At 37.4% G+C, this 20840-nt stretch overlaps 1 protein-coding gene across 6 annotated transcripts in view; it reads right to left on the bottom strand.

The window, feature by feature from the left end:
- The window catches only part of Tsp66E (Tetraspanin 66E), a 56861-nt gene extending 37349 nt beyond the window's left edge, over positions 1–19512 (bottom strand). For all 6 annotated transcript variants that reach the window (XR_016140403.1, XR_016140404.1, XR_016140405.1 and 3 more), the window contains exon 1: positions 19175–19512. The gene's annotated coding sequence lies outside the window, so the exon portion shown is untranslated. The remainder of the gene's footprint in view (positions 1–19174) is intronic.
- Between the last annotated feature and the right edge of the window lie 1328 nt (positions 19513–20840).

Below are 20840 nucleotides of genomic sequence, written 5' to 3'. Positions count from 1 at the left end.
AATGGATGCAATTAAAAGGCGCAACTGGCTGCCGGAGAGACCGACAAAGTCCACGCTACGATGTCGCCCGATCGAGCTCTCTCTCTCTCTCTCTCTCTCACTTTGAGAGATTTTCGGGAGTTTCTAGGAGCCGGCGATGGTGGCTTACCGCCGCCCGACAGCAAACGTTGACGTCGACGTCGACGCCGACGTCGACGTCGACGTCGTTGTCGGGCGTCGTGGTAAAGTGCATCTTCTCTCGCGCCGGCTGCCGGATCGATTCTCGCGTCTCCCCTCGCGAGAGCGAGAGGGTGTTGCTGCCAGCAGGGGAGGGGAGGGGGGGGGGAGGGAGACGTGAGACTGCGAGAGGAACGAGAAAGGAGAGGAAGACGATCGCTGAAGAGAGAGACCTTTTCTCACTATCGCGCTTTTGTCGGATGCTGTGACGTTTTCCGCACAACAACAACCGCCATCATGGAGCTAAGTAACCTTGCGCCGCGATAAGACCCGGCTTTTCGGTATCGGTCGATGACGCAAGAAAGCAATTGACAACAACATTAATTAGATACAACCACTGTAAAAAGGTTTTAATGATGTTAAAATCAATATGTTTCTAGGTATATATGTTTCGCGGTACGATGCGAAAGTCGGTCCGCGCGATAAATTATCATCGATAACGATTTCGACAGAGTGAAGTACTTTTCTTTTCTGAAAATGCTCGCCTCACTTGCTTTGTGAGAATTACGCCTTCCTCTTTCGGTGCAATTTTCCCTTCTCGAAAAACCACGTCTTTCGAAAATCGCTTATTCGCCTTTTTTTCGACACGTGCAGAAGTTCGCGCATCTGTTTGTCTCGCCGCCCCCGCACTTTGCGAAAGTTTATGCTCGAGAATCGAACATACTCTTTCCTCTGGCTCTTATTTTACTTTCTACCCACCTTTTGCATTTCGGCAGAGCACAGAGACGTACGAAAGGTTTTTTTTCGTAATTGAAGTAGTATCGAGGCACTCTCGGAAAACCCTCCGAAAAAGCGATACGTATTTTCTCATACGGAATTACATCGATATCTAAATAGGATATTATTAATATAAATAACATTTTGATATCTTGAATATGTAACATGCTTTTAAGCTGTTAAATGTTAAACAGTTAAACAGTTTTTTAATAAACTATGGTTTAAAGCTTCATACGCTTTCAGTCAATGCGGTAGGTATGCTAAAACACACGTCCATTCCATTACTGACAATTAAAAAATGTATACGAAAATGGATCGAAGTGAATATTTTATTTTTAAATTGCATATCCTTTTTCTCATTCTCTCTCTCTCTCTCTCTCTCTCTCTCTCTCTCTCTCTCTCTCTCGTTTTCGCTCTCTCGCTTTTTCGCTCTATTGCGCTCTTCAAAATCGAACTGGAATCGACGGCTAGTAAATCGATGATTATTTCATCATCGATGCGATTTCGCGATTGGATTTCGTCATTAATCGTCGCGATTGTGCGGCACAAATAAAGTTTTACGGTGCGTCGAAGCGTACATCTGCGTGACGCTTTCGCCATTGGAGCCTATTTGCATTCGTTGGTCATGGCAGCTTGCCTAAGCCCGAAAAGCGCCAACTTTTCATACTTTTCACGGAATCTGCCTACTCTGCAGAGCAGATCATTTGACATTTTAAAGCACTTTGACCTATTTACATTTCTGCATGCAGATTGAAAAGTACGATATATAGACTAAGATGGTATTGCTGAATCCTTAAAACGTGATTAATTTAACTTTATCTTCTTTTATATTATAACAATGGATTTACGTATGCATAATTATATTTGAAAGATTTATAATATATTATTGATACTTTTCGAAATTGGCCAGAATCTTGGAAATTGACTCGATGTCTAGCTTTTTGAAAAATATTAATGTATATAATAGTACGTAGAAATGCTTCGGCATCATGTAAATAGCGATCCAGCTCATTTGCAAAATTTCAAATTAACTAACAGCATATTTGAGCATATATGATTGAAACAAAATAAATATCAAAATTTCAGTAAATATACTCTCTATTTTAAATCTTTATCGTAGCTAGCGGAATAATTACAATCCCACTTCTCGTATCTTCTCACATTCATTGAGAGATGAAAAAGCTTGTGCGCAGTAAATATTGAGAAAATTATTTTATTTTTACAGGCAATATTACAAAGTGTGGAAAAAGTGCGGAAAAAATATGAGCTAAGAGAAAATCAAATCTTGTAATCGCAGAAAAACTTGGGTTGAGAAAAGTGATTCGTGTTGTTTTACAAATGATCGGTTGAAATGGGTTAAAAGAACGGAAAAACGTTTTACGTGCGTGTATTGGTTTTCGTGTTAACTGTGCGATTATGTTCGTCGCGTGCGGTCTAAAAGGTAACGATTTCCTGATAATTAATATGAATTACTCTGAAATAACACCGGATCATTTTGATTTAAAAGCTCTAAATATCGATAATAGTTTCGAGCGAAATATTGAACAAGCTTTCTGGCAAACAAAGCGAAACGCAGCTTTTTTTTTTTATGTTTTCAACAATTTTTAATACCGTAACGTGAAACCGTAAAATAATTCTCTCGATATTTTGCTGTGAGCTTTTTCGTCTTTTAGTGGAAAAAGTTGTAAAAGCGGTCCTGTAATTATCAAGCGAGTAAATAATAAACATAAAATAATAAACATTTAAAATAGTGGAGTATATACTTTTTGAAATGTATAACATTTAGTTTGTTTTGATTAGTCATATTTGAGAAGTTTAATAAGTTTGCATATTTTAGTTAATTTTCAACTTTGCAAACAACAGAAGATAGATCTACATTTAATAAGGTTTGCCTTAAAAAGTGAAAAATGAGCGAATTTTACGTATAATGAAAAACTTAGAAACTTCAGTTTTATTTACTTTTTTTATTACGAGTCGTAAGTCATAAAGCGAAACTCTTTGACGGAACGTTGTTTCTATTCAAACAAGTAGGGAACGTAATTTATGTAACAATATAATGGCTTGGATTTATCAAAAGTATTTGTAGTCGAAGAAACGACCTCGCTAGTTCTCCCGAAGAGAACTTTGTCGTTTGAATCGCGCTTGATCCGCTATTGCCAAATTAGGTAACTTTGGGAAAAGGCATGCAGCTAAGGCTTTGTAGTCCTGTGTGGTTCTTTTATACTTCGCGTGTGCACCGATAGAGAAGATATACAAAGCTTTCAATCCGTTCAACTTCTTTCTCTATCGATGCAAGACGATGTCATACTTACTCGTCGCGCGAACATAGTTTCTAACATCGTTCCCATTTTACGAAAAACACACTATAAAAACAGACTTCGCTATAAAAACAACAGTAAAAGATATCATCGTTATTATTTAATCTTTTTCTCTTAAAATTATAAGCACTGTATTATTTTAAATTACATATCAGATAATTATATGTTACAACAAAGATTGTATATTTGAAAAATTATTGTAGACATATATGTTATGACCTTTTTGTGTAGTAGATACGTTTTTACTATTATTTGTTTATCTAATTATTCATTCTTTTTTAGATCTATTTTTGTTTTTCACACTTGTCGCTGAAACGACAAAAGGAGAAAATTACGCAGTTTTGTTTCAACGAATACGCGGCGTGAATTGACGTTTCGCCTGATTGGCAAATTTTCGGGACCGGACCGAGCAATTTTTCTGTTGACGCGTCGACGCGTTTTTCATTTCGCTCGTTTGCGAAATCAGGTTAAAAATTCATCTAGTGCGCTCGTCGATGCGTACGGCTCTTTCGTTTTTATTTGTCCAGCCGCTGATTTTTCCGCGCGCGTTGAAATTTTTCGTACGGGAAACGAACGCCACGTGTTTGATAATGAGAGGTGGAGCGTAATACTGATTTTCAGTCAGCCATTCCTTTTTTTTTTTTTTTTTTTTTTTTTTCCATAGGTACCACCTACGTAATATCGATGAGCATGTGTATCAACGCGGCAATAATTGCGAATTGACAGCCAGTAAAGAAAAAAATTCTCTTTTTATAAATCTAGCGCTATTCTTCCAACGCCAAAGTGACTATGAGATTGACAAATGACTTTTCACCAGAATATGAACTGTATCGTTATTTATGTTATGGCGTATAAAAATTTAATGTGAGAAATAATTTCAATTTTCGTTTATGCCTCAATTTTCATTTACGCTTCACGTTTATACTCGCGCTAACATGTGAACGGATCTTTAAGATTGTGTAGCGTGCAAATCGGAAAGTATCAAGCGCAATATCAGGTACAAAAGGCCGTTTTTACAACGCGCGTTTTTACGATGTCACAGTACAAAGCTACTGAGAATGTTCCGGGAAAGTTCAAGAGGGAAATTCTCGCCGAAGCGAAAGGTCTACCTCTTTGTAGTACCGTTCATCATTATCAAGTTTCAGAGGATCTCGCTTTCGCGAAAAATTTGAAGCGAAAGAAACGTTAGATTTTTAAGTAGGTTTTTTTTTTTTTTTTTTTTTTTTTAATATAACATGGTTGACGAATATATCGCGGGCGCTTTTTAGACTCGTGACATGTGTTTCACGTAAATTTGCACGATGTGTGAAATAAATAAAAAAGTAACACAGCAAAGGGTGTGGGGTAATTACGGTCGCAATAATTTTTAACAACTGCATTTTTTATTGGACGTTTCTGAAAATTTCATCGTTTTTTTTTTTTTTTTTTTTTTTTTTTTTTTTTTTTTTTTACATATTTTTCCAATGCATTTTACATTTTATTCAGTTTTTAAGGAAAGATAGTTTTATGAAAATAAATTTGTCGATACATGAAAAAATATGATGTGTAATAATTAAGCAGTATTAAATTCAAAGCATTAAATTTTTGTCGAGCGAGTGAAATAATTAATACACATCTATATTTTAATAGAAAGAATATCTAGTATATATTTTCAATAATTTTTCAATTATATTATATAACTTTTATTAGAATTTAAATAATTCTTTGCGTGATTAAAACAATATAAATATATTATAAACTTTTTACAGAATTATGTGCTAATGAAAAAAACTGTTTAGAATAAGAGTATTTTTTATCTTAGACTGCTGGTACTGTAGTCATTAGTAAATATTGGTAAAATGAAATTATATCCATTGACGTGGAAACTACACGGAAAGAATACGTTTGCTGGCAAATCTAAAAATTTGATCAGATACAGATCTGAAAATAATTTTATTGGCCCATCAAAATTATTTTGTAGAAACACTTAAATATGATGATAATAATGTTTGCAAAAATGTTTGATCTTCTAACAATCAATTTGAACATCGTATATAATAATTTTCAAGGCCCAACAAAATCGTTTTCAGATCTGTATCCAACCAAATTTTTAGATTTGCCAGCAAAAGTGTTCTTTCCAACTTTATCTTTTGTTATAAAATGCGTCTGGGGTGGTTCTCGTGAGAATTTGCGTAAATAAAGACAATGTTATGTTAATGTTTGCTTTATTTTCGCCGCCGGTAGGCATACGACGGCGCGTTATCCAGGATGCTAGGCGTGCACATCCGTTCATAAGGCCGTACGTAGTTAGCATTCCGCGGATGTTAGAATTCCGCGCGACTTCAAAGCGCCTCACACAAGGTAATCCGCATTTTTGCGTGACGCCGTGAGTCCGCGAATAAATGCTGCGGTCGACCGAAGAGAGAACCTATTAGAAGTTAGCCCCCCACTTTTAGAAATAACTTATTTTGAGAGTTGTGCTGAATTGTGCTAGGTTTGTGCTACATTGTGCCCGAATTTTAAAACCGTAATGTGAAAAATGTCATAAAAAATGAAAAAAAACGACATTTTAGGCTAGCCCCCCACTTTGCGATTTTTTTAATTTTCTCGATTGTGCTAGGTTGTGCTAGGTTGTGCTAACATTGTGCCAAAATATTATCTTTAAAAAATAATAACAATAGAAGTTATGATAAAAAATTTGGGAAAAAGATTTGGGAAAAAAAATATATAAATGACATTTATTCTTATATCAGTCATCTAAAGAGTATGCAAATGCATATCTAATATATATTCGCTTAGCACAAATCGGCACAATCGTCGGTTTCGTCAGCAGAACGATATGAAGGGCACTTTACTCTTGAGCGCGACCCTTCGCGCACGCATTTTTTGTTAAAAATTCGGATTTGTAGTTATTGGATGTTCATAATACTGCATACCTGAGTTGTGCTAGCCTAGCACAAGTTGGCACAACCATAACTTTCGTCAGCACAACGATATAAAGGGCACTTTACTCTTGAACGCGGTTCTTCGCGCACGCATTTTTTGTTAAAAATTCGGATTTGTAGTTATTGGATGTTCATAATACTGCATATCTGAGTTGTGCTAGCCTAGCACAAGTCAGATATGCAGTATTATGAATATCCAATAATTACAAATCCGAATTTTTAACAAAAAATGCGTGCGCGAAGAACCGCGTTCAAGAGTAAAGTGCCCTTTATATCGTTGTGCTGACGAAACCGACAGTTGTGCCAACTTGTGCTAGGCTAGCACAACTCAGATATGCAGTATTATGAATATCCAATAATTACAAACTCGAGTTTTTAACAAAAAATGCGCGAAGGGCCGCGATCAAGAGTAAAGTACCCTTTATATCGTTGTGCTGACGAAAGTTATGGTTGTGCCAACTTGTGCTAGGCTAGCACAACTCAGGTATGCAGTATTATGAACATCCAATAACTACAAACCCGAGTTTTTAACAAAAAATGCGTGCGCGAAGGGCCGCGTTCAAGAGTAAAGTGCCCTTTATATCGTTGTGCTGACGAAACCGACAGTTGTGCCAACTTGTGCTAGGCTAGCACAACTCAGATATGCAGTATTATGAATATCCAATAATTACAAACTCGAGTTTTTAACAAAAAATGCGCGAAGGGCCGCGATCAAGAGTAAAGTACCCTTCATATCATTGTGCTGACGAAATCGACGGTTGTGCCAACTTGTGCTAGGCTAGCACAACTCAGATATGTAGTATTATGAATATCCAATAATTACAAACCCGAGTTTTTAACAAAAAATGCGTGCGCGAAGGGCCGCGATCAAGAGTAAAGTACCCTTCATATCGTTGTGCTGACGAAATCGACGGTTGTGCCAACTTGTGCTAGGCTAGCACAACTCAGATATGCAGTATTATGAACATCCAATAATTACAAATCCGAATTTTTAACAAAAAATGCGTGCGCGAAGGGCCGCGTTCAAGAGTAAAGTGCCCTTTATATCGTTGTGCTGACGAAACCGACAGTTGTGCCAACTTGTGCTAGGCTAGCACAACTCAGATATGCAGTATTATGAACATCCAATAACTACAAATCCGAATTTTTAACAAAAAATGCGTGCGCGAAGGGTCGCGCTCAAGAGTAAAGTGCCCTTCATATCGTTCTGCTGACGAAACCGACGATTGTGCCGATTTGTGCTAAGCGAATATATATTAGATATGCATTTGCATACTCTTTAGATGACTGATATAAGAATAAATGTCATTTATATATTTTTTTTCCCAAATCTATTTTTTATCATAACTTCTATTGTTATTATTTTTTAAAGATAATATTTTGGCACAATGTTAGCACAACCTAGCACAACCTAGCACAATCGAGAAAATTAAAAAAATCGCAAAGTGGGGGGCTAGCCTAAAATGTCGTTTTTTTTCATTTTTTATGACATTTTTCACATTACGGTTTTAAAATTCGGGCACAATGTAGCACAAACCTAGCACAATTCAGCACAACTCTCAAAATAAGTTATTTCTAAAAGTGGGGGGCTAACTTCTAATAGGTATATTAGTTATCATCAAGAACTATAATTGTCAGAACCGTATAAATGGGTATACCTTAACTATAAGAATATACCTTAAGCTATACTCAATATAATATTAATATAACTTGAATCCACATACATCTCTTTTTCAATCATGGAAAATGTGTTGTAACACTCATAGCAATTTTTCCCGTGTATATTTGAAATTTGACAAAAGCGAGATAGAAAATTTTTGATAAAAAAGCGAGAACAAAGAAAAGAAAGAAAGAAAAAAAAGAATTCTCCATATAGTAACAATAAGTAAGGCTAATGAGAATCAGCGCTGTAAACGTGCGCAATCATATGTGTAAGTTAAATTTATATAAAAAGCCAAACGTTTCCAAACGTTGCCAGAAAGTTTTAGTCTGCGGACCAGAACTAAGACGGGAAAGAACGTATCGCGAATATCGCACGTGCTTCGCTCCGTGCTCGCAAACTACGTCGCGAGATCTCAAGGCGAGTCTATCCCGCCGTGCATGCTAATGCGACCATCGGTAATGGCATTGCGGATATATTACAGTCGCAATTATTATCGCGTGCAGGCACGTCCTGACGATGGACGCGCCTGGAAAAACTGTGCGTTTCATTATACGTTTCCTCAGCAAAAATGGCCTTGCCTCTCCGCTCCGAGAACGGAGCGAGCTCGTTCTTCTAGGCACGAGCACATATTGCGGCGGATAATCAGCGTTTAACCGCTGGCGTAAAACGCTGCGACGAATCTGTGCAATTTGCTTTTGCGGACGGAGGATCCGAGAACGAAGCGAGTCCTCGCGAGAAGAAAGTGAATCACGCGAGTGAAAGTTCCACAAAAATAAATCATCCGCGAGATGAGAAACGAGATCGGTTTTCGTCATCAATCTCGTATCGTGTAACGGCGTGAACTTTCAAATTCGATGCCTGCTGTCTCGAAGACAGAAAGAAAACGTCGCCGTTGAACTTTACAGTCGACGAGTTAAATTTCGATGAAATCAACCGAGAGATAAAAAATTGAAAAAATGGATCTTGCAATCACAGCAAAAATTATTTAGATAAGAAAAATTAGGTAAAATGGACTAGCAAACATTGCGATATCGCGTGTATTTCGTATCTAATCAATATAGATAATAGAATGTATATCCAGACAATACGTCAAATTTAGCAAAAAAATCTCTCTTGATTAGCGATCCAATCAATCAGATAATAACCAGTCACACTTCTTACAAAAGTGAGTGACTGCGTGACTTGGTTACCTAAATGAGACCTAAATTTTCTTGCGTATATCGTTAGATATGGCTACTATAAATTCTACGTACAACAGACAATTTTCTAACAGATATAAAAAAAGTAGCGATACGTTTTAACATTTAGAATTCTAGCTAGACCAGCGAAACGCCTTATCGAGCGATTCTCTACTTTCAGCATTATTATCGCGATAAATTTTTATTTGAGGGGGGGTTTCAAAGAACGCCTCATTTTTCTCGCTTCGTTTTCGTCGCGAGTCGACGTGGCATCGTGCGGTTCTTCCCGTGAAAAACGGTTCTCGCCGATTATCTTCCGGGATCCTTGAGACAGGCACCACCTTCTCGGTTTTCAGTCGAGCAACGGTACATGGCGCGCGACGCGTATGCGCGTTCATTCATGTGTTTCCGAGACTCGAAAAGCCTCTCTCGACGAGGCCGCCTAACGCGTACTTTCACCGACAACAACAACTGAATGCAACTTGCTTAGCCGTTGGAATCGATAAAAATCACGCGATCGCCCAATCGTAAACCTAATTTACGTAAGCGTTCTCTTACGCGTGGAAGTAACCGAACATGGATTAAATGAGGTAGCGTATGGTGGTATGTAAATATATTTGAATTAATAATTTGATGCACAAAGTGCGACGATGAGAAAGTGAAAAATTCATCAAGGGAGAGGAAAGAAGAGGGTCACACAGTAGGATCATTTAATTAATTATCTCTCGCTTTCATATGCGATAAAAATCTGTCTGAAAAAAAGGTAAAAAAATGTGGAAGTATCTTTTGCAGTATTATAATAATAATAATAATAATAATAATAGTGCTCTGCGTATTTTGTCAAACAATTAAGCAGCGGAGAGAAACTAAAGTAAATTTACAATGGATTAGTCATTTAAAATAAACTAGAAAAAGTGTTTTGTTCTGTAAACTAAAATTTTGTTGAAGCCAGACAGTAATGGTTAAAATTCGATTTTGTAGTTTTGTTTGGTAAATGTACCGAATAAAGTTGTTTAGTTAGCATAAACTATTATTTTTTATAGTAAAACAAGTATTTTATACTTGTTTACTATTATTTTTTTTTTGTTTGTTGTTTTTTTGTTATTTACATTTTGTTCCTATTAATATTAATTCTTTGTTACAACAATGAAAAGATGTTAACAAAATGAATTTTTTCCATTTTTTTTTCCCTTTACATAGCAACAATTTTAATTATCACATGGTGTACACAATCATTTATAAATTCATATTTACGAAAATAAAAGCTTCGCTATATGAAATTTTATTCACAAAGTAGAGAAACATATTTTGCGGAAACAACTAAATTTTCTATTATATAAAACAAAACGTTTGACTGCTGTTAAAGGATATTTCTACACTGTTGGAAAAAATGTGTTGAATTTAACATAAATCGCATGTTCCAAACGGTCCACTCAAAATTTTGTGTTAATTTAACATAATATAGATGTGTTAAATAGTAACACCGACACTATGTTAATATTTCAACAAAAAAGAAATCTCTACTCTTGATCTTAATTTGAAGTTAATTGTATGTTACAATTAACATAATTTTTATGATAAAATAACATGTCGAGACGCGTCAAAATTCAAGATTGTCGAAACTACACAAAGAATAATAACAAGTCATCCCCTATTATAGAGTAAAACCAATATTTTTTTTGTGTAAATTTTAACATATTGAATAAATACGTACGAATTGTGTTATTTTAACACATTTCTTAAATCATTTTAATAATTTTACATTTTATATTTGTTAAGGTCAGTTAACATAGTAAATTTACATATAAATATGTAAGTTATTTAACACAAAAATTTTAACAAGGATCGATTTTAACACAAATACAAAATGTTTTTTACTGTGTAAACAATTTGGCATGAAGGCACTACATTTTTTTCCGTAGTTTATAAATTACATTTTATTAATAGAACGTACTACAAAATTGATCCCACATTGTAATTTATCGATTGTAAAGGGTTGACATTCCCTTCACGCATAAGAGATGAAAACGCAGATTCGATCGTCAAGTTCTCACGAATATTACGATATTCCTGAGAATGTGTGGGTAGTAAGGGAGTTCTGTTACAACGCTACCGCTCTCACAACACAATGATGGCGAATCATCGTGGCGTGTAATCAACACACGTACTACACGATATCATGCTGCACTACGTACGGCTTCACATAACACATCTCCATAAATTAAGTATGCAAATTCTAGGATCTCTTAGGATTCCTTTCTACGAGATTATTGAATTACAATATCAGAAACAATAAATCACATAAATTTTTTTCTCGTATTACATTGGAATTAGTTTCTTCCATGTATCGTCGCTTATGCTCCAACAAAGATTTGTAAAAATGGAAAATTTTAGTTGTATTTCAAATTTTTAATGTATTTTATTATCTATTTAATATTCTATATTTAAGTTATATATTTAATATATATTTAATATATATATATATATATATATATATATATATATATGTATATATATATATATAAAAATACAAATAGTAAAAAAAAAATTTTGTGCCTCGTCGTGCAATGTAAGAAAAATTTAGAAAAACACGATTTTTCGTTTTTAATATTGTAATTCAATTTGAATGTAAATGAGATAAATTGATGTAGCACTTGAAGTTTTCACGATGTCTCGTTCTAAATAAAATACTCAAACGAATCTCAAAGCGAGTCGAGAAATGGACTATATTTAATGCGACACTAAAACGAAGAATTAAACGAAGATACAGATTTTATCGTAACCATAAAAACGATTATGACATATTCACCTTGATACATCATAGATAAATTAGGAAAGAATATGTAATAGATATATACGCTATTGTAAAATTATTAAACGTATTATACACATATAATATGCAAAAAGAAAACATTGAAAAACTTTTGCAAAATATCACTTTAATTCTTTGAAGAATGATCTATCTAATCTGAATAAGATTATAAAAGTATTACAAATAAAACTAGAAATCTTCAATCAATGAATTTCTATAAAATGATATGCTGGTTTTATAAGCACAAAAAGCTGATTTTAATTTTTTTTTTAGAAATAGTCATTGTCAGAGAACGAAGATATAAAATTCCTTATCTACACAGAAAGGACAGTTATGCTGAAGTATTTAAAAATTTAGTTAGATACAGATCGGAAAATAATTTCGTTGAGTCATCAAAATAATTATATAGGATGTTAAAATTGATTGCTAAAATATTAAAAATTTTTGCTGTATTTCATATTTAAACATATATAATCATATATAATTAATTTAATTGCTCAACAAAATTATTTACAGATCTCTTTGATTAAATTTTTTCTCGGCAAGTTCTTTCTGTGTAGATTAAATTAAAGTAACATATTCTTTTTTTTTTTACATAACAGTAGTTGCAGCTCTGATTGTCCTATTTAACACAGCGATTATGCAACAAAAAAAATCTAAAAATCCATCAACGATCAATTTAGCTTCCATGTTATGCTTAATATAAAATAGAAATTTTCCGCATTGGAGACACGTATTTAAAATTTTAGATTGCCATTCTATGTCCCGTGTCGCGTGTTCTAGAGAGATAAGTATCAGTCAACGTAGTGGAAAATATCACCGTTTGTCGTTATCCACGGGCGTATCGCGTTTACTTTCATCGCAATCTTTTTGTTACAATCAGTCGCATTTCGTATAATTGTCCGTCCAAAACACGAGCGGGGCCTTTCCTGAAAAGACCACATAAACGAACCAACCAACCAATCAACGAACGAACGAACGAACGAACGAACGAGCAAGATACTCTTCGCAGCTTCGACTACCTGATATAATAGTTTCCTGATTATTTCACGAGGCACTCGTGATTGGCACTCGTCATGCGCGAACTGCGAGAGTGAGAATTACCTCACAGGCTGATTAAATCAAGCCGATCAGAGATCATATTTTTATTCATAAAAAAACAAATATATACCGTTCGGAAAATTACATAAGTTCAGATATCTTTGAACATAAGAGCGGAATAAGTTAGGAGGGTAATTTTCTTGAGATCGTCGTAATTCCAAGGGGAGCAATAAAATAACATAATACAGACCGTATCAGAGTCGGAGCCCGGAGCCGTAATATTGAATGATCGGAATAACTCGATCGGAAATTGTTCCTTCCGTTTCGGAACGTTCGTTATTTAATTGGTTCTTCTCACGGAGTAATGCGTAATACTTCACGGAACATCCTCGCAGCCTCGCGGTAATTTTTCGCCAGAGATAATTATCATCCGCTAGAGAGTGTCATGCTTTCTCTCTCGTCGCGAGCGATCGTAAGATTCGCGCGATTTTATTTCTCGTTCCCCGTGACGCGGCACGTCGCGCGTGGCGCACGAAAGCTCCTTCGGAGCTCAGGTAATAAGAATGTGGCGCGCCGAGGGAGCAGATGCATCCCGCGTGTAAGCAGGTGCAATGGGAGTGACGTCCAGGAGAAAGAGAGACGGAGAGGAGGGAGGGGGGAGGAGGGGTATTAAAAGGACGCAGAGCAGTCTCGGCGGTCGGAATGCGGTTTTTTACGTGGCTACATGATGGAGAAAAGCGGAGGAGAGGGGAGAGGGAGGGTTGAAAGAACGAGAAGGTATGGCCGAAGACAGTCGTAATACCTTTTCCTTCCGTTTCGTCTTCCTGTTTCGGTGAGTTCAACCGAATTACGAGTACCGAGTGAAATAAATCGCAAAATCGAAATCGCAGGCATTCGAGAGGCATTTGATGAGACTTTTAAAAAATTTCTCGACAAACAGTTTGCGTTCGAGGATTTCTTTTTCCAACGTTTTCTTCCTGGCAGAAAAGAACTCGAGCATGTAGCTCGATTACGCTCAATCACCATAATATCGAACGCACTTTCTTCTGATCGTATCCAAATATTACGTACGTAGAAGATAAACTTCAGAAAATTAAGCGAAAAAATTAAGAAATGGAAGTCGTAATCAAATCATCTTCGTTGTCGGAAGTAAAAGACGTTCTGAGACACGAGGAATATCGAACGAAAAGTGTTTACACTCATTGAGGCAGAGACACAGATGATCGAAACTCTTGAAAGAACTTGGAATTCCAATAGTTCTTACTAGTGCTATTGATTCCAAGCACTTATTTTCTTGAAGCAAAGTTCACCTGCTTCTCACAAAGCAAACCAAACAATTTCCATGGAAGTTTCTGGTTTGTCATCAAAGCTTCAAGCACACTTGATTTAACAAGTTGATTATTCTTCAAGAATAGAACTTGCAAAATGTATGTGGACAAATGAAGAAGCTTTCCTATCATCTCATTAATCATTTTTCCGATTGCATTTGTATTTATCGAACTTCCTTAACATCTCTTTTACAAGATCTAAATCTAAAACGCAAAGAGGCATTCTTAGTGACACGCTTTAAAAATTACGCGCTGTTAAAGAAAAATTTTTTAAATAAAAAATGATAATAAATTTTGTAAGACACAAAAAACCTTTTCGCTTTCAACGCAAGAGAAGAAAAAGATATATAAAAAAAATTATAATTTTCTTTTTTTCTTAATTCTGTAAGATAGCGGCACATCAAAGATTTCTAACATCCCGAAGGCATTCTTAATGGCATTCAAAAAAGTCGACTACCCCTGAAAAATCCCTCTAAATTATCGGTGAGACTTTTCGTATTTTCATTTTACTCCTTACTAATCAATCACTTCCCTTAATTGCTTGCCAGAGTTGCTACGCGAGTAAGTAGAAGTTTTGGAATCTGGAATGCAACAAGGAAAATAATTAAAAGCGAGGATACGTGAGGATGGTGGATTAACAAAGAGCCGTTGCGCTGTGCTCGGAAAACGAGACTCGACGAGTCTCTCCTCGCGAAAGTTTCGCCGGCGGACAATTACGAGGTGTATAATCGAGTGATTAGACGTGTAGGAGGTAAAAAAATAGACAGAGAGATGCGACGGGAGAGAGAAAGGGAAAATGCGCGGTCAATGGACAATGGGGAAAGAAAAGCGACTTATGTGGTGGGCCGCGTTACCATAACGACAGGCGGTGTGCTTCGCCATGTCATTCGCGATGCCATTGCCCTCGGTGCATTACGTCTCTCTCTCTCTCTCTCTCTCTCTCTCTCTCTCTCTCTCTCTCTCTCTCTCTCTCTCTCTCTCCCGCGCACAGCGGGGGGTGATTTGGATTGTGTGAAACTTCTATTAGGGTGGCCAACGCGCGGCACACTATAGAAGGGTACGAGTGGACGAACTTGTTCGCACGGCTGCGTTTATGGTTGTACCGCATGCAGACATTTTTGCTACCTGTTTTCCGCGCAGGAACGAGCGCACAAAGGATGCCCCTCGTTAAACACGTGCTTTTCCAGAATATTTGATCTGGATTTTCTTTTGTTATTAATAATAAAAAAAAAAAGGTGTAATTGGAATTCTTGTAGCAATAACGATAAAGCCTTTCGGAAGCTGCAAAAGGAAAGAAATAGATAAAATTGCAATCTCTTCAATTCAAACAGATTTGACTCCTTGAGTTTTTGGATTTGATTATGTTGCGTGATTATCGGACTTATCGAAAAATAAAAAAAATTCTATTCTAAAAATTGTTTGTAATTAATTTAATATCGTATATATTCACTCGTCTCGTCTTACGCTTTTTAAGTAACCTTTTTTTTTTTTAAGCAGATCAAACTCTCATCAGGGTAGAGCTTCAAGTTACAAAGTATGAATACCTCGAGCTCGACCCAAAAATGCTGTGAACGTGAATCTAACGAATGTCAAAGCGCGCGCGACGCCCGGGACGTGCAAATAATAGAAGCGAGAGAATGAAAAATGAAGCGAGGCGCGACGTCGCGCGAGGGCCGGCCAAGGCGCTGCCGATCGATATAACCGATTTATCGCGATAAAATGGATTTCCGGACGGTGGAGGAGACTACAATTGAATTATCCTGAGCTCTGAACACTTCTCGGACAAGCCTGCGCCGGAATACATCGACAGGTGCGCGTCAAACCGGTTCGAAGTCATACAGTCATTGTAGCATGCACAATGTGTAATTGGAACTGTTTTGACAGAAGCAATCTTTCTCAATCTTCTCTCTCTCTCTCTCTCTCTCTCTCTCTCTCTCTGCCCTCCTCCTTCTCTCTCTGGCTAGATTGCGTCAGAATAGACTGTTTCCGTTTGGCTAATAACCGCTAATAATCGGGTTTTGACCTCTTCCGAGCATTGATGCTCATAGTGGCTTAAGTGTAATTACTGTGGAAAATATTAGGACACTGTGTTGGTAGTACGTGCAAAGTATTTTAATATTATGTGTGTGTGTGTGTGTATAAAATTAATAAATAATATAATATGATAATAAATAATTGTACAATAATAAAGTATAATATAATAATGTAATAATATATAACAATTATATATAAAAGTGTATCTAATTATATATATAAATTTAAAAAATAATTATTAAACACAAACAGTCAACTAATCAAATAAATCCATCTTATAAATTTTTATAAATGTTATCTCTTACGCATAATGAAAGAAACATTAGGAAAATGAATAAATATTAAATTTTGAAAATACATATTAGGAATAAAGATTAAACATAATGCGCATGGACACAAATATAAGCTATATCTTACGTTTGTTTGTGTTTTACGTTTGTTTGTATATTACGTCGATCTTTATTCCTAATTTTAATTTCCAAAATTTAATGTTTATGTCTATTTCCTCCATTGTACGCAGAGCCTTAAGGTATCAATTTATATTGACGCCCTCATTTTTAACGTCAAAATAAGTAACGTGATCCAAATTAACGCAACAGTGAAATTTTAATGATTACTTTTTCATCACATGATATATTTTGGCGTTGAAAATGAACGTCGGCATGAAAAGCTACTTTTATAACTATATTATTTATTATTATTAATACGTAATGTAAAATATTATGACCTTTCACATTTTAAATAAATGTAAAGCGCACGTATTTTTGCGGTATTATGCCTTCGCGAGAGACAAAATTATAATTGTCATAAATTAATTATATTCCACGCCACGATTACGTCACATGATGTTTCCTCTTACAGGCCGATGACGTGCCACGATGTTTACATTTCGACAGAATAGATCCAGCTTATGAAATATGAACCCGCGAGTCATTCCCACTTGCCACAGTAGACAGATCCATATGGGCAGATCCACTTCTGTCCACCTTGCTCTTGCAAACAGTCGACGGACGATGGACACGACGGACACGACGTAGTTGGACGCGCAACAAATGAAATGAAATGTTACGCGATATTACTCGACGAGATCGAATGTTTCACGATGGACTCGCCCTGAGCGAAGATCTCTTTTCGAAAGGATATCGAAGACGCGGATACGACGGAAACTTACACATGGCGGCTTGCTTAGGTCACGATTAAGCAATTATCTCGTTAAAAGGCGAATGAATCAATTGCGCGCGAGTTTCTGCAAAGTGTTTCATCGCGGAAACTTCACGGCACGCATTATATCGCGTTTGTTTGCACTGCGTATTTTTTTCCCGAGCATTCCGGAATGTTCGTCTCTGATTTATCGCGCACCTAATACGGAAGGGAAGCGTCAATCGCGTGATGTGGTTTAACGACAGTCGACGAAACTAGTCTCGGGAGTTATTCGCTACGATTTAATCGACTCATAAACGACTGCTGAATACTTCGCTTTCATGGAAAATTTAAGACCGATTATTCCGCGTTCGGATAAATTTATTATACTGGATAAATCTGTAAGAGAAAAAGAGCACGCGAAAGAGTAAGGAGTAAGCAGAGATTTAACAAAAGATGGAACAACCCAATTTTAATTTTATAATTTTTATTAAGCATCTCGAATAATCCAAACGTTGTATCGCATTATTACATGTATGATTTTATCGTATTTCGTAGAATACGCAAATCGGAGCTCTATTGTTATTTTTCCATCTACATCACCATGTTCGTCTCGATCGATTCACTCGCGTAATTAGATAATTACTTCATCGTTAGACGCATTAAATCAGTCTCACTGGAGACTGCACAGCGCCTGTACCTCGCTTACCACGGAATCGACAGCGACAAGACCGACGAGAGGAAGCACGAGACCACCCACTCCCTCCTCCCGATGCCCGGATAAAGATTACCGATAGACAACGTCACGGTAGCCACTCCGCGTCTCGATGAGTTACCGCGTCCTTCGACGACGGCGACAGAGACGGCGACGCCAAGTCGCCAGGTCGCCAGGTCGAGCGTGCTCGGCACCGCCGTCCACAGGTAGTGTACAGCAACAAGTGGTGCGGGGTATTAATTGCATACGAGCAGTCGCTCGAGGAGTCGTGATTGCACGGAAATATCAATTCCGAAGGGGGAAACCCCTCCACGAGAAACGCGCTATTCGTGTCGCCGACTCGCGCGACCTTCGCGCGGCGGGAGACAGCTGCATAAATCAAAACATCTCGCAGCTCGTTGCTCGTGTGTTGTTTTTTTTTTCCTTTCAGATAGAGAGAGAACTGCGAGAATCAAAGCACCTCGCGGACTCGTCGCTCGTGTTTCCTTAAGCGGACGATTCGGGGAAGCGAACGATTGAGTGTCGAGTGTTTTCGACGTGATCAGAATCGGAGGAGAAACGCGACGAGCCTTCCGGAAGGACGGGATTGATTGATCGGCTCCGCTTTTCTTACGAATCTCCCGATTTGTGACTCCGATTTGCTCGATCTGTTTCGTAACTTGGTCAATTTTCCCCGCTTTCTCATTTCGCGGAGCCCATCGGCCTGTCCTCTGCAAACAGAGAAGTGAAGGAGGGGGGGGGGAGGGAAGGGACGAAAAGGAACAGAACAAAAACGTCGAGATGCACGAGAGCATCTCGCAAACGAGAGCAACGAAGAGAGAACGCAGTACTCGAGACTCTGGGTCTGACGCCAACGTAATTCGCGACGGCGATGCTAACGAATTATACACATATTTGGGAAAAAAAGATTCAACAAAGAGAAAGAGAACAGAAAGAGGGTTGAGCTCTCGAAAGGCGGCAGAAGGCGCGTCCTTTGCCGTGGGAAAGCTCAAGCTTATCATCTTTCCCTTTTCTCCACTCCTCCCCGCCGAGCATCCCTCTTTCGGTCCGCCACCCATCTCCCTCTTTCTCTCATCTTCCAGACTCACCGTTCGTGATGCTCGCTCTCCTCCGGCAGCTGGTCGAGGGCAAGGTCGCACCGGTTCTGCACTCTCTTTCTCTCTCTCTCTCTCTCTCTTTCCAAACACACGTCGCCCAACGAGATGCACAATTAACACCGAGATGAAGCACCGCGCCTCGATGATTTGTCGCTCGTCAGAGATCCACGGTCGCGTTCTCACCGTACGTCATTCGTAACTCGTCGCAGGTAGCACTGTTACGTCGGAGAATTGCACAAAGATACTACTCACTCGACGCCGTTTGCCGCGCATCTGCGAGAGAACGGGCGATTCGGCTTCAGTTCGGACAGACCGCGGCGCGAGAGAGGATCGCCGCGCAACGCGGCAATGAGTGCGTGCGCGCGCCGCACGCCCCGCCGCGGGCCAATCGCCGACCGCCTACGCGCTCGCGGTGACATCTTGGGCGCGCCATTCGTTATGACTCCGTGAGGCGAGTTGCGTATCGTCGACATTTCCCGCGTCGTCTCGCGGGACCGATGTCGCTGACGCCGTAACGAAATCGTCAATGAAGCGGTGAAGACGTGTCGCGCGTGAGTATAATTGTATGTAATCCAATTCCAATTTTATACTTTACTCGCAATTTCTAGAAATGCAGTGTTGAGATATAGGTGCAACTTGTCCTGCACATGCGCGGCTTAAGTTCGGCGTAAGTTCTCCCTTTTCTGCCTCACGCATGGCGCGTATTCTGAATTTTTAAAATGATAAAATCTAATTCTAATTCGTATTCCTAAATATTTTTATCGAGATACTGCGGAATATATGTATATATATATATATATATATATATATATATATAAAATATACTTAGTATGTTTAGAGTAGATTAATGTTTCAAAAACATTCAACTATTGCAAAAAGGACTTTTATTTCTCTTATAAGGGAATAAATAAAATTATATATTTATTCATAAATTAAATATCAATCTTCTCATAAGATGCTAGCGTGCACATTTAGTGTGAAATATTGCATACCTCGATAAAAATATTTACATTTTAGAAATACGAATATGTATATATATAATCAGGATTGGGAAGTAACTCGTTATTTGTAACGAAGTTACACTTAGAGTTACTTTTTTTATAACTATAATTTAACTTTGTTCCTTTTTTCCATTTATAACTATAATTTAACTTAATTGCATTTTTTTTAGTAACTAATAACTAATTTAATAGTTACTTTCATCGTTACTCTATATTTCAAATTTATCTGTCATTTAACGCCATTGTGTATTGTCATGCTATCCTTGTTTTATATTTAATAATAAAATGACACAATGGCTACGTTCAGCAGAGAAAGCAGTTTTGCAACTGTTGTAAAAATCTTTGATATGATGGATTTTTGTTAATTTTTCTCTTAGTTTCTCATGGATCTAAATGTATAAACTAATCACATTTAAGAATCTCACAGTTACAAAGCTGTTTGAGTTGAACACAGCCACTGACAGCTTGCTTCTTATACTTTTAGGCTATGTTCGAAAACATTTGAGTACCCTATGTATCATTTTATCTTTGTTTCTCACCGAATGTTAAGTCAGTGGCATACGATGCTTTTTTTTCTTGCTAGTTTGCTAGCTGGAGTCGCATGCTTGTTGAACTCTTGTCTTCGATTGATATATTTTTTTAGATCCAAAAGAATA

The sequence above is a fragment of the Pogonomyrmex barbatus genome, unplaced genomic scaffold (assembly GCF_055798465.1).
Source record: "Pogonomyrmex barbatus isolate J1 unplaced genomic scaffold, ASM5579846v1 scaffold5, whole genome shotgun sequence".
NCBI classification, from domain to species: Eukaryota; Metazoa; Arthropoda; class Insecta; order Hymenoptera; family Formicidae; genus Pogonomyrmex; species Pogonomyrmex barbatus.
Note: the sequence above shows the minus strand (reverse complement) of the source record. Positions and strands in the feature narration are given on the sequence as shown.